At 38.7% G+C, this 14,839-nt stretch overlaps 1 long non-coding RNA gene across 1 annotated transcript; it reads right to left on the bottom strand.

Moving 5' to 3' along the window:
• Nucleotides 1–2,591: 2,591 nt before the first annotated feature.
• LOC139607534 (uncharacterized) lies at nucleotides 2,592–5,545 on the bottom strand. The gene is made up of 3 exons (XR_011684866.1): nucleotides 5,243–5,545; nucleotides 4,454–4,599; nucleotides 2,592–2,653 (listed from the first exon to the last, which is right to left on the bottom strand). It is a non-coding gene; the product is annotated as an uncharacterized lncRNA (long non-coding RNA).
• Between the last annotated feature and the right edge of the window lie 9,294 nt (nucleotides 5,546–14,839).

Below are 14,839 nucleotides of genomic sequence, written 5' to 3'. Positions count from 1 at the left end.
GCAAACTGTTTTCAGAGTTTCACTTCCTGCTCAGAAATGCTCTTAACCCAGGGATGAACCTTCGGGACAGTCTTTTTATCCAATTATTATCTAGCTAATAAAAGTTTGATTCCAGCTGCAAAACCCCTCTCAGCAGTATTATTTAACAGTGTATTTATAGGGGACAGTGCACATTAATCGACTAACAATTACAGCATCAATGTCAATGTGCTGGGGTTATCTCACCAGCTAATCAGACCAGTCAGCATCTAAAAATTGGCAAATGATGGAGGCGAACTGACAGCCCGGTGGTTAGGCTGCATACTACTCAACTGCTCTTTGCTGCATATCTTTCCCCTTCTCTCAGTCCCATTTCCTGTCACTCTTCACTGTCCTATAAAAAAATAAAGGCATAAAATGGCTGCAGAAAAAACAACTTAGATGTTGACAAATGACAAAAAGCTTTAATACAAAGTACAAAGCCGATGGGAAACTGGAGGAAACACTTTTCTCTGACAGTCATACAAACAACACAATCAGACAAGAATAAAACAGCACAAACAAGTTGTATCTATAAAAATGTGAAATCAATTTCATCTGACTTGATTTTTTTATGTTTGATTTTAAAAAATGTGCAGAGGTTTGCTGCTCTCACAGAAAATACTGACTATCCAATTTTACTGTATCTGAATGGAACTGCTTTTAAATGATATGACAGTGGTGATAATGACTGAGCTTGTTACAGAGTAATTCAAGTGTTTGCTCCAATAGCTGTGATGTTTACACCATTAACGTTTCCAGATGTCGACTCTGTCCCAAATCTCTTTATCAGATTTCTCAGTTATTTTGTGAGGTTTTGAATGTTTTTTACAATAGTATGTAAACATGTGCAAACATGTTTTTTGTGAGAAAATTGTTGAATTTCGAAAGATGTGGGCACTAAATGTATTTTAAAAGTGTTCACACTGACTGTTGTTGTGCTGACCTTGTGAAGAGTTATGAAAAAGTCAGCACAGTATTGAGAAATGTGTGTTAGTTTTAATGCATTAGAACTCCTCTCTATAAATGAGAAATAATTATCATGATGCTGCTTGGTCATCTACGTTAACAGATAAGAATTCACCTCACATTTCTTCCAAGAAATGAAAAGTAAATCACCCTCTTCTAAACTGATTTACATGCACAGAGGATCCAGTATGCTCAGCTGATTGTTTTCTGAGTTAAAGAAGCAGCCGAACTTGCACAGTGCATATTCAGCAGAGGGTGTAATGGTTATGTGATTTTCTGCTGAAACTTTCAGAAACACAGCTGCAGATTTTAGAAATTCAGAACATGAAATCAAAGAGCAGTTCAGATTAAAAGTTATTACAAGTTTGTGTTCTGTGAAAGTTTGCTTTAAATGATTGAAGATTGTGTCTGGAATGAAAAGGAAGAAAAAAAAATCAGTCTTTTGTTTCAAATACCTTCAGTGACAAGATGAAGTCAAACCAACAGCTCTCGCACAGGACATGTGAGAGCGCTTGTTCAGGTGTGTGCAGGTGTTCACAGCAGTTAATGACATGACCCACTCCTGATCATTTCATCAGGCTTTGCTGTTAAATAAAGCACTCAAATGTAAATTCCTGCAACAATTATTTACGTTTAATTCCTGTGATGACGTCAGTATTGACTGTCCTCATATTTGCACCAAAACAAAGATTCTCCAGTCCATCAGCGAGGCACATCAGTTTCTGTCACGAATCCTTCTGTCACATTGCATTGAGCCATATTTTGGCATAAATAAGACTGGAACAGACTGATCGTACAGACGTACAGCAGAGAGGTGGATTATGCTTCAGGGCTGGTTTGAGACATTTTTGAGGACCTTTCAGAACATTTTCCACCATGAAACTTTTTCATAATCCAATATTCTGAACATGATATCTAACTGTGGATTTTCTCTGAAGAGTACAGCAGTGCTGTCTCTTAAAAATGAAGTCAAAGACAAGTGCGATGACTAATGCAAAAATACATTAAAGTAAAAGTTAGAGGTCAGTTAAATCTCTGTTGCTTTACTTTTTCAAAATGAGACATGAAGAAAAAATATCATATGAGGATAATAACAGTGCTACAAAATAAAGTGTGTTAATATGTCAGTGTATACAATGAGAACACATATGTTTGATATATATATGCAACAAGATAGATAGATAGATAGATAGATAGATAGATAGATAGATAGATAGATAGATAGATAGATAGATAGATAGATAGATAGATAGATAGACAGACAGATAGACCATGCAGTTTATCACAGTATGCATTTTCAAATCATGTGTGATGGTTCTCATGTTTAAGTGAGGCCTCAGATTTGATGTCAATCATTTATTTATTTATTTATTTATTTTGTGGGCTACACATGCTCGTGCCATGCCAGCTACCTAACAGTCTATCAGCTCCCTTTGCAACAGTCTCTGCAGGAAAATATCATAAAAAAATTAATTCTTCTGAGCCTTTTCAGTGGAAAATCAGACTCTGCAACAATGATATGGTACTGGCAGCATGAATGGGAAGGTGTTGCATGATGAGTCATTGCTATGGCAGAATGGGTTTCCAGAATATTACCTGAGTACAGAGGTACATCACTGGACATGGAGCTCTGACCTCCTGTGGCCACAGGCACCAGCTCCTTCTTCTGCACCAGTGGGACACAGATAATTGTGATTTTTTAATCTGATTTTTCTTCTTCCTGTTGGATTCTCTACAGAATTTTAGTTTTCTTTAGACAGACCTACAGATGGTGTCACTCTCCACTAAAAAAAAAATCCTCAGGGCACAGGTGGCACTAGGGAAGGCAAACTTAACTTTCCCCAAAGTGGTCATGGAAGTATTATGCTGAAGCTTCTTGTGAATTACTTGGCCTGTTGATTGTTAGTATGTAAGAGCTAACAGGTCACTCTGGTGTGTGTGTGTGTGTGTGTGTGTGTGTGTGTGTGTGTGTGTGTGAGAGAGAGAGAGAGAGAGAGAGAGCAAGAGAGAGAGAGAGCAAGAGAGACAGCTGAAAGACACAAGCCTCTAGTTACTGATTATAACAACCAGCTCAAGCAGCACTCCAGCCATTTCCTGATCTGGAAATTCACTTTGGCTGTCTGTGTACCAGCGTGAGCAGGCACAGGTCGGAGGTTCATTCAGACTGATCAACAAGAGTAAACGAAATTATTGCAGCGAATGCACAGAAATAACTGATTAATTATTTGATAAGTAAATGAAGTATTTTAGTCAGACACTCCCCCCGTCAATAAGTGCACATAAAAAAATGTTTAATGTGGTTAAAAGCAGGGATGGCAGTAAATCAGTCTGCACTGATTTATAAATGAATATGATTGATTCTGACAGCCAATCTGTTGAGCTGTCATATTTCACTGTGATTTGCTCAGCTGTTTGAGAGCTACAGCATGAGACCACTGGTGTAACTGGCTGACACATTTATTTATCTGTACACCCTTAATGCTTAAGTCCAAGACCTGCCATCAACCCTGCAGCCATTACGTTCAACACAAGACTTACCCTGGTCAACAACTTTTAATCAACAAAATATAACCAACACCTTGGCCATACTGTACTGTTATATCTATATAACATATATATATATATATATATATATATATATATATATATATATATATATATATATATATATATCTGTGTCAGGCAACAATGTTCATATCCTGAGCATCTCCTCACTCTTTCTGTTGCCATCTTCAAAAGCTCTAATGGTTTTCCTCCTCTGCATGACCATTAGCTATTAAGAGTGAGTGAAAAGATACAGACTTTGAGTTGCAAAAGCAGAACATGTCCAGAGAGTGAAATTCACATTCATCTTCCCAACAAAGGACTACAGATGGAAAGTAGATACATGTATATTTGGTATAAAGCCTGTCTTCTGTTTGTAATGTATGCGTTGTCTATGCCAAATATCATATAATATAATACAAATCCATACATGGGCAAGGTAGACACACTAAACAATGACATCTCAACTAGGGATGTATGTGATTAGTTGACTAAACAATTAAATGTTGCTACCCTCATTATTAGTATTTTGTTAATAACACTGGTTAACGGATGCACTCATCTGCAGCTTGGGTTTTATATCAGCGTTGTTTGTTTGCTAATGTCTCTGAGTGTTTCCCTTTCTGCTGCTCCTTGTGGGTCCTCCCTGCCCACCACCAGCCGTGATAGGATCTGGCCTAACACTGACCCAGCACATGGGCTCCTGCCATTCACCTGGGAGGAGGAACCAGACTTCCTGGAGTCACTGGATACCTTTTCGAAATGGGACTGAATTTGCGTAAGAGGTAGTCTACTCCAGATGAGCTGTATTGCGAGCCAAGGATGCTCCACCATTTTATAATGCTGCCTACCCTGTGCTCCAGTTACCAGCCTCTGATGCCAATGCGTCAGGTTCTCAGCTTTGCCCATTGGTCTGCCCTACCTTTCCTCCAGAGGGGACCTGCCTTTGCTGTCAGTCTCCTAACAGACCTCCAGAGGGGTCTTGCATCTGTGGACCTGCCTCCACCGACTCCACCAGAGCAGAACTTTCACCTTGTGCAGCATCTTCTTAATGGCCAGAACAGGTTTCTGTGCAATCCCAGACATGATTTATACCACAGTCAGGACTTGGATGAATCACTCTGACAGTGAGGCAGCGTCACTGTCAGGTAGGAATGAGTCCTACAGACCTGTCGTCTAACTATTTTGTGTTGCGAGATGGGTTTTCATGTTTCTGTATAGCCCAGCACTATAACCCAGTTTGCCCCAAAATGACAGTGTTATTCATCATGTGGACATGGCTGACAGTCATGTGGAGAGGAATGGATCACATGTGAGGCTTGTGAATAATCTGTTGCCACAGACGTATGAGCTCCGTTTTACCTGAGTTCATGAGTTGCTCTGTTTAAATTACCCTTGAGGTTAGGACATGAGCTGAGGGTAGGGTACTAATCTAATCAACCTATCACAGGATGAAAATGCTGCTTACAGACTGTACAGACAACAACTGTAAGCTCAGAATTGATAGCTAAAACCATCAATAAAGAAATTATGCAGAACTGATTTTTTGTGTAATGATGGACATGAGTAGCCTACATAGACATGAGTGCAAAGCTGTCATAATATCAAAGGAAATTCAATCTTACTTTTATCTTACCACTTTAAGAGCAAAGTAATTAGCATTTTTTATTTCAGCTGTCACCTTTGTAATACCCCCTCAGGGAAATCATACCTGTCACACTCGCTGTACACATCTGTTGTCAAGCCAGTGATGTGAGGGCTGTCAGGAGAGCTTGTCTGGATCCTCTGTCTCATTTCACTGATTACACTAAAGTTTGAAGTCAGTGTCAGGAGGACTATTACTGTCACAGCATGAAGCAGTCAAGATGTAGTGAGAAGTGATACAGAGAGATTTGAGGTTGTTTGTTTCAGGAATATACTTTTATCACAGTAAAAGAGGCTTAAGGGACAAGCAGTCAACCAGCCCTCCAACCTCGACAACCATACAGGTCGTTTTTATCAACCCTCTGATACGACCCAAAAGTGTCTCCTGAAATAATGTCCCTATGGTGGTGGGCATGCTGGACTACGGTTGTCATGGCTACAATAATAAACACATGGACTGTACCAAGAGTACCTTCATTGCCATGGTTACTATAATAACAGTCATGGCTTGGTTAGGGTTAGGTGCTAAAACTACTTGGGTTAACTTTGTTGTCATGGTTACAATAATAAAAATGAACAGTCATGGATAATAGAAACAACATAAACTGAAACTTTCACGTGGGCATCAAACGCCGCTCTCCTGTGTCCATGTGTTTCGTTGACCCATCCATCCACTCCAACCTCCTCCTGACGTGGACATGACGTGTCGCTCTATAAACCACGTCACTGCACTTTTCCCTTTGCTCCTGTTATAATTAGGTGTCATCTCAAAACATAACTGAGAGTCATAATAACCTGCTGCACAAACAACCTATGGGCTTGTTTTTTACAGGACAGTCTCAGAGGACCAGTGTGTAGGATTTAGAGGGAATATAATATACATAATTATGTTTTCACTAGTGTATAATCACCTGAAACTAAGAATCATTGTGTTTTCATTAGCTTAGAGCCCTTCATATACTGTATACATATAGGGAGCGGGTTCCCACCATGTTTCTACAGGAGCCCAGAACGGACAAACCAAACACTTTCTGTCGAGATGACCTTTTGCACTTTAAGAATACCTGAAGGCCACAGTAGGTTCTCCTGCATGCCCGCAAAGGGTTTGATTTTCATCTGATTGCAATCTGCAAATTCACTGTTAGATGCCACTAAATCCTCCACACTGGTCCATTAATGCCGGCGGTGTGGGAGCTGAAATAAAAAGATGATTGTTATAACAAAACAGTGTTGGTTGAATCATATAAATTGAGGCGACAAGGGACATTTCTGAAATGACAGAACAGTGTAAGCTGTGAGGCTCAACAACATCAACAATCTCCAGGAAGCCAATTAAGAGGCTGTCAGGGCAACGATGATGCAAATGAGTAGATTATGAATACGTGTTTTAGCAGAAAGCCACATGTAGTGGGAGGGAAATGTCAGGTTGATTTCTGAACCTGTTTTCACCATCGATAGCAGAGCCATTCATGAAGCAGCAGGGGCTGTTTGTCCTGTCTAAAATAACCTGCTTCTCAATGGCTTTTTTCAAACCAAGCTTTCAAACAAATTTACAAGGAGCCTCTGAGGTTTCAAGCTGCTCTTTTGTGATTTACTACTTCCTTTCAAATTACTGCAGCTTTTTGTCCATGGTTGCACAAGTTCAAAACAAAAAAAGAGGAAAATACATTGCATATTACAATCCCATGCCATGATGTTGTTTACAAGGACATGTACAAAGCTGATGACGTCTTTCTGGAATCCAATATAATAAGAATTACATGTGGGCAGATGTTATTACGAAGGCCAGAGGAAGAAATATGCCCTGCAGCTGTGTGCACAGCAATTTGTCATGGCAAAGGGCCAAGATGAAGGTGTTAACCTGGGCCCCTCCAATGTACTGTATGTGCTGTGTATAGTCGCTGTGTGAGCTGTCAGAGCACGCCTCCCTTTTTGTTCGTATTCATGAATTATCGAGGCGTGGTGATTTATTGCAGGCTGTCACAGTGGCACAAAGTGTGCTGCAGCAACCCCTGGAACAAATGCTCTTCATGCAGATTAACATGTTGCAAAGTTACTTCACTGAAGGAACAGTTTTCTGTGAGGTGATGACTGATTTCTTTTCATGCCCATATAATGACTTGCAGTAACTTGCAGCTCTGTATTCAATGCTGAGGCAGATAGTGAAGTAAATTAATATAGCATAAAAGAAAATGTTGACTGCATTAAGAGCAGTATGGTTTCCTCTGCACTGCTTTGCAAACAGCCAATGTTGTGAGCAAGCATGTCAAACTAGGCAGCAGTGTCAATTTAGGCAGAGGAGGAGGTAGCACAGCAAGGGCTGGAATAACTGTGGGGGTTCTCAGGAGGCCTCACTGCGGAGTAACGCTCAGTTAATTACTGCCATTATTTCTGCAGTCTCCTCCACAGATAAAGGTCTCCTAGCTCGGGCTCTCATTATCAAACACGAGGTTGTTTGTCTCCCTGTGTTGTGGGAAGACTTTGAAATAAAAGCCGAGGGTCTGATTTAATGTGGTGCTTCTTCATTTTGGGCATGTGCATAACTTTAGACAGTTAAGGAAGCGAGCTGGCTGCAGAGAGGCACTCCCAGGGTTTGTATGTTTTTGTTGTCTGGAAATAAAAGGTGACACGAGGCTGGTGCAGTGGCTTTTAAAGATGCTATGCAAGCAGTTTCAAGCACAAGTGCACAACTGTCAAATTAACTGAGCTTCTTTGGAAAAAAAATGACTGTAAACAAATGAGACTATGATGAAGACAATAAATGCAACTGGTGTTTGTGTTACAGAGCAGTTTTAGGGATGAGGCTGGTATCAGCAGTTATAAAAGCCAGTGCCTACAGAACAAAATAAGTTTACATGAACTAAAAATGGTGCAATTAGAAGAGAGGAGAGGGTGTAAATTGCTTTGCATTGGTGTGTTTGAGTTATATCCTTTAATGTCTTAATGTCATAAAACAAAAATACAGCAGAGGCCAGAGGTGCAGTTTACATGTTCTACAGCAAATCAGTATTTTTAATAAATTAATCATTTTTATGAATAGCATCTTTAAACAGACTGCAGACTACATACTGTACGTTTCACACAGCATGTGGACAGCTGCATACTGTAAGGTTCATGTAGGATCGGTTAAATTGTTTTAAGGTGGATCTAGATACATACTATACAATCACTTTAAAAGCTATACTTTGCTTTAATGTGATTGTGACTGTTTCTTTCAGCAAACTCCAGTTTCCTCTCTCTGTACATTAAAGTCATCACTCACACAGCCAGGGACAGAGCAGACCTAACGTTCAGATCGTGACTACGTTTGTGTGTCCATACACAATGTAATATATGTACATATGCAGAATTTTCACATATTCCAGTATGTACATATAATATAAAAACATATATGTAAAAATTCTACATGAAACAAATTGGAACAATTTCATATATTGACATAGATGTCTAGTCCACACAAATATGTATGTTTATGTATTTATGTTTATATTGTAGACATGTGTTACATAAATGCATATCCATCACAAAGCCTGTCAATATATGTTGATATTATAAACAGGAGGGTCCACAAGAGACAACTTCCCAAGAATGGGAAAGAAAAATATATATAACCAAATAGAATTTTTATGTGTATGTTGTTTGGTTAAACTTGCATATATAAACAAAATATATATCATTAACACTTATGCTTGTACCATGTTATACCACATAAAAAATCATCATATAGATATTTTAATATCTGACCTTGTGTACTTATATGTGTTATAAACTTATATCTTCATATATGTATAAATGTAATAGTAACATATCCCCTTATAAGTGACATATACAGTATGACAACATCACTCGTGAAGTAGGGACATATATATATACAGGACTGTCTCAGAAAATTAGAATATTGTGATAAAGTTCTTTATTTTCTGTAATGCAATTAAAAAAACAAAAATGTCATACATTCTGGATTCATTACAAATCAACTGAAATATTGCAAGCCTTTTATTATTCTAATATTGCTGATTATGGCATACAGCTTAAGAAAACTCAAATATCCTATCTCAAAATATTAGAATATCATGAAAAAGTATACTAGTAGGGTATTCAACTAATCACTTGAATCGTCTAATTAACTCGGAACACCTGCAAGGGTTTCCTGAGCCTTGAAAAACACTCAGCTTGGTTCAGTAAACTAAATCACAAGTATGGGGAAGACTGCTGATCTGACTGCTGTCCAGAGGACCATCATTGACACCCTCCATCAGGAGGGTAAGACACAAAAAGAAATTTCTCAAAGAGCAAGCTGTTCACAGAGTGCAGTTTCAAAGCACATCCACAAAAAGTCTGTTGGAAGGGGGAAATGTGGCAGGAAACGCTGCACAACCAAGAGAGATGACCGCAGCCTTAACAGCATTGTGAAGAAGAGTCGCTTCCAGAATTTGGGGGAGCTTCAAAGACAGTGGGCTGAAGCTGGAGTCCAGGTATCAAAAGCCACTGTTCACAGACGTGTCCGGGAAATGGGCTACAATAGCCGTATTCCCATGGTCAAGCCACTTCTGAACTCAAGACAACGGAAGAAGCGTCTGACTTGGGCTATGGAAAAGAAGCACTGGACAGTTGCAGAGTGGTCCAAAGTCCTCTTTTCAGACGAAAGCAAGTTTTGTATGTCATTTGGAAGTCAAGGCGCTAGAGTCTGGAGAAAGGCTGGAGAGGAGCAAAATCCAAGTTGCTTGAAATCCAGTGTGAAGTTCCCACAGTCAGCGATGGTTTGGGGAGCCATGTCAGCTGCTGGTGTTGGTCCACTGTGTTTCATCAAGTCCAGAGTAAATGCAGCTGTGTACCAAGAGATTTTAGAGCACTACATGCTTCCGTCTGTTGAAAAGCTCTATGGAGATGATGATTTCATTTTCCAGCATGATCTGGCACCTGCCCACAGTGCCAAAACCACCAGTAGATGGTGTACTGACCATGGCATTACTGTCCTCGATTGGCCTGCCAATTCCCCTGACCTGAACCCCATAGAGAATTTGTGGGGTATTGTGAAGAAGGAGCAGAGAGACACCAGACCCAACAATGCAAATGAGCTAAAGGCCGCTATTGAAGCATCCTGGGCATCCCTAACACCTCAGCAATGCCACAGGCTGATTGCCTCCATGCCACGCCGCATTGATGCAGTAATCCGTGCAAAAGGATTCCCAACCAAGTACTGAGTGCATTAATGGACATTTTCAAATGTTTGATTTTGTTTTGCTGTTATAAATCTTTTTTTTTTTACTTGGTCTGAGGAAATATTCTAATTTTTTGAGATAGGATATTTGAGTTTTCTTAAGCTGTATGCCATAATCAGCAATATTAGAATAATAAAAGGCTTGCAATATTTCAGTTGATTTGTAATGAATCCAGAATGTATGACATTTTTGTTTTTTTAATTGCATTACAGAAAATAAAGAACTTTATCACAATATTCTAATTTTCTGAGACAGTCCTGTATATATATATATATATATGTGTGTGTGTGTGTGTGTGTGTGTGTGTGTGTATGTATATATTATATACATATATATCATATTTTACATTTCTGTATGTTTGTTTTTTCTTCTGAATTTTACCAAAGTGATGTTTAATCAACTGGTCCGAACCTGAACTTGGTATCGTCTGAATTTGCAAATCACTAAGAGCATGAAGGAAGATTTAAACCAGATCCATGGCCACATCGCTCTAGTTAAAGACATGACGTAGCTCAAGAGATGTCAAATAAAGGTAAAATAAATGTCTGTATACTTGTATCTCTGCATTTCCACCAATGCTTGGATTTACATCTGGCCTTTTACTACAGTCATAGTTTTATATACAGTGTGTAAGCTATTTATATAGATTTTCATATTTCATTCACACAATACTCTCTTATCAACAGAACACTTTGAAGATTACCATGCAACATACATTTCTTCCCCAGCGTCCTCTGCGTATGCAGTATATGTACATTTGTGAATCAAACTTTGGAGTACATGAACTCCAAAGTTTGATTTGGTCCATAATGAACACACTGCTTGTATCCTACTTTTTCCTTTTCTTACATGCTTAACATTTTATTAATAATATGAATTATACACTAAAATATCCTCAATAATACATGCAATGTGGACAGGGTTCAAATGTAAAGAATATTGAAAAGAGATGTTGTCATGCTTTGCATGAAGGTAATAAATACTTGATGTTTTCCTCTGTTGTCTTCCCCTTAAATCCCAGGAGCTGGTCATACCTTTGAAAAGGTTTTAATAAAGCTGTTATATAAACCTCATGATGACTGTTTGCCCTTTCAGCAAAATGCTGAGTTCCCCTAAAGTCAACAGAAGCTCCAGTGCTGCACTGTTGCCGTCCAGGAAAATGATGATAGATGGTGGATTTTTGGTTAATAAAGCTGCTGCTGTAACTCCACACTGGATTATACGTCTCTGAAGAAGAAGTGACCCAGCAGACCACATCTACTGGATCTGTCTCTTAATAATTAATTCGGATAAAACATAATGCTGCAGTTCGCACACACTGATGCTACCCTCTGTCAGTGTGTGCGCTCACAAATGTGACGTAGTTTCACCCTAAACACACATTTAATTTCATTTCCTGTGGACACTGGGACTACTGTGTGGATTCAACTTTAACACATTCTTTATTAAACCATGTTTTAATAGATCCTGTTTGGAGCTGGATTCAGGAAATATAATCTCATACAGACCCCAGACAAAACTAGGTAAGGCTGTGTTCATAGCTGGATCATTGTGGCACAGACAAGGAGGGACAGTAAACAGAGAACAGTTTCACTTAACCCTTGGCTTTTAGAATATATTATATATTTGTCTAAATAGAACAACTGGATTGCATTTGTGTATGAAATCTGCTGTAAATAAACGTGCCTTACAAATATGTGATTTTGTTCTCTGTAAAACTGGTCAACAACAACTGTTTTGAGCAAATCAAGTTTCTCCATGGATTTAAGTTGCCTTTGGTATAAGGATTAATGAGGTTAATAATGTATACCACACAACGGTGCTTATCACAAACACTGCCACAGTGACAACTTAAAGCTAAGCTCAAGAATTTCACAGCTAATTGTGCTAAGGAAGAGCCTGCACTGAATTACACTGATGGAGCAGAGGAGACTTTCAAAAAGAAGATTAAGTACCTTAAGTCGCAAATGGATAAATTTGTTCCTCTGTCCTGAGGAAAAATAAAAAAAAGGTGACTCTTAATTCAGTGTTCAGTGGAAATGAATGCAGCTCTGGTCATCCTTGAAACCAGGAGAGATTAACAGCAAGGACAGGAGGTCTGTGGGAGTGGAAATGAGAGGGACTGTGTTACAGACCTTTCTAAAAAAAAATTGGAAGACAGAGAAAAAAGCAACAAAAAATCCTGCTGTGATTAACAGACAGCATTTGGATTCACTATGCATTTGTATGAATTGTAGTAATCTGACCATATGTTTGTCCTCTTTCCAAATGGAAGAGAGGAGGTTGCAAATGAAACATCTACTGCATGTCTGTCAGTCATAGAAGAGTTTTGTTTTTTTCATAAAGTTTGTCCTTTTCGGACCACAGATGTAACAATAGATGACGTGTGTACAGATTGTAAAGCAGTTTGAGACAAATTTGTGAGTTTGCACCATTTAAATGAACTGACTTGACTTGCATCTATCCTCCCACATTCCTGCTCCCATGTTTTCCAAGTTTTTCCAAGAGTGAGGGCTCCCGCTTGAAAGCACAACTCCAGGTCTAGACATTCCTTGCTCACAGGCTGGATAACACTTCTGCTATACAACAGGGATGACAAATGGTGGTGAGAGCTCAGACTGATATAACAGGGTCAATCATTTAGTTCTGCATATAGTTCCTCTAACATGCCTCAGCACCTGTAGAGGCTGTGTGACTCAATCTAGCTGGCCACTGTCTGAACACCAGGACACCTAAAAAGATTTCAAAATGACAGGGAATTGTATCATCTCATGAATAACAGTTGTCTGTATATTTTTTATTAGAAGCTGAAAACCCTTGGATCACGTGAGCATGCAGAGGATTTCACTTTCACTTTTGCTCTCAAAATAAATGTTGAAATCTCAGCTCTAATTAATCAAATGTGCTGAAAATAAAATCACAGAATCAAACATAAAGATTATTTTGTTTTGTTTTGCTTTTCAAATGGCTATCAGAAGACATGATAAAACAATTGAATATGTTAATAAAAAATTACAAATACACAAGGAGAGATTTGGCAAAAACGATAACTACATGAATCCAAAAATACAGTTTACAGATGAAATATGAAGCACAATATATTTCTGTGTTTCTTGTCTTTTTTTCTTCAGTTAAATATTCATTGTCTCCACTGAGGGCTCTGACAAGAGTCTTCCAGGACTCTAAAACCACAACACATCAACACGGACAGTTGTCTTGCGCCGTTTGTTACTGAATAATGAAGCAAGGCCATTTGGTTCATTCATAATTCATACTACAATATAAAATAACCTTGGGCAAAGCCTTGGCTCAAAATATGAAAGTACATGAAAATCCAAATGTCAGCTTGATGGTAGTTTTATTGAACATAAGAAGCATATCTAAATAAAAATCAATTTTTTACACAAGAATCTGTTGTCGGTGTTTCATTAAATAATCCACTTTGGTTAGCATCACTTTTTATAGCCCTACTTTAGATTAGAATCATTTTTTTTCTCCAATGAAGCATGAAGAGTGTCAAAAAATACCTTCAGACAAAACAGCCTCTTAAAATCCTACTTGTAAGAATGAGGACCATAAAGAGTAATTTCTAACAGGACCATCCAACCATAGACGGCTCCAGGTAATTACAAACTGGTTTGTGAAACTTGAGACTCTTAAAATGAATCAAATGTGTCAGTGTTTTTGTGGTTCTGATGCAAGTAGCTCAGCTTCATCTGAGCTTGTAGGTGCAAAGTTATGGAGCAAGTTAAACTATCTCCAGTAGTGGTTGAAGACAGAAGCTGACTGTTGAAGCAGTTTTATAACTGGAGGAAACTGAATAGCATAAACCACGGTAAGTTTTGCAGATCTCAGTTTTGTGGTTATTACATATCTCTAGATTAATATCAAACTAAGTAAAAATGAGACAGTAGCTGCTAATTTTTGCCCCAGGGCTGCCAAGCAGCTTCATTTGGTCATGGGTAGACCAGACAGTTTGTTATAGTGTCAATCTCAAATATTTCTGTCCAGTAGTTTAATGTGGTTTAATACTTCAGGTCCAGACTTCTGGGGGAAGCAAAACAAATATTGTTGTTTGTATAAAGAAGTCAGGCAATAATTGGCCTTTATCCATCATTCTGTGAGCAACCGTGATCTGACTGTGTGCTGCACACAGCATGAGTCTGCAGACAGCAGGGCTCAGTGAATGGAGTTGGTTTCTAGGCTGGAGGCTGGAGGTGTGCAGCCTGTCACCTGCAGCTCTTCAAACTGATCTGTTGTCAGGAAAAGCTGAAAATGACTGTTGTTCTGTTTTGTAGATGCATTTGTGATGAACAATAGCTGTAAGTGTTGAGCTTACACAAATAAACACACACATTGCACTACTTTATATAAAAAGTCATCTTGTGTTTTGCCAGTTCAATGCTTTTAATTTGGAGCTGTAGCAGTAGGAACTGTTTGGT

This window comes from Trachinotus anak, unplaced genomic scaffold (genome assembly GCF_046630095.1).
Source record: "Trachinotus anak isolate AG129_WGS33_773 ecotype Australia unplaced genomic scaffold, CSIRO_AGI_Tana_v1 ptg000024l, whole genome shotgun sequence".
Taxonomy (NCBI): Eukaryota; Metazoa; Chordata; class Actinopteri; order Carangiformes; family Carangidae; genus Trachinotus; species Trachinotus anak.
This window is presented reverse-complemented; position numbering and strand designations above follow the sequence as displayed.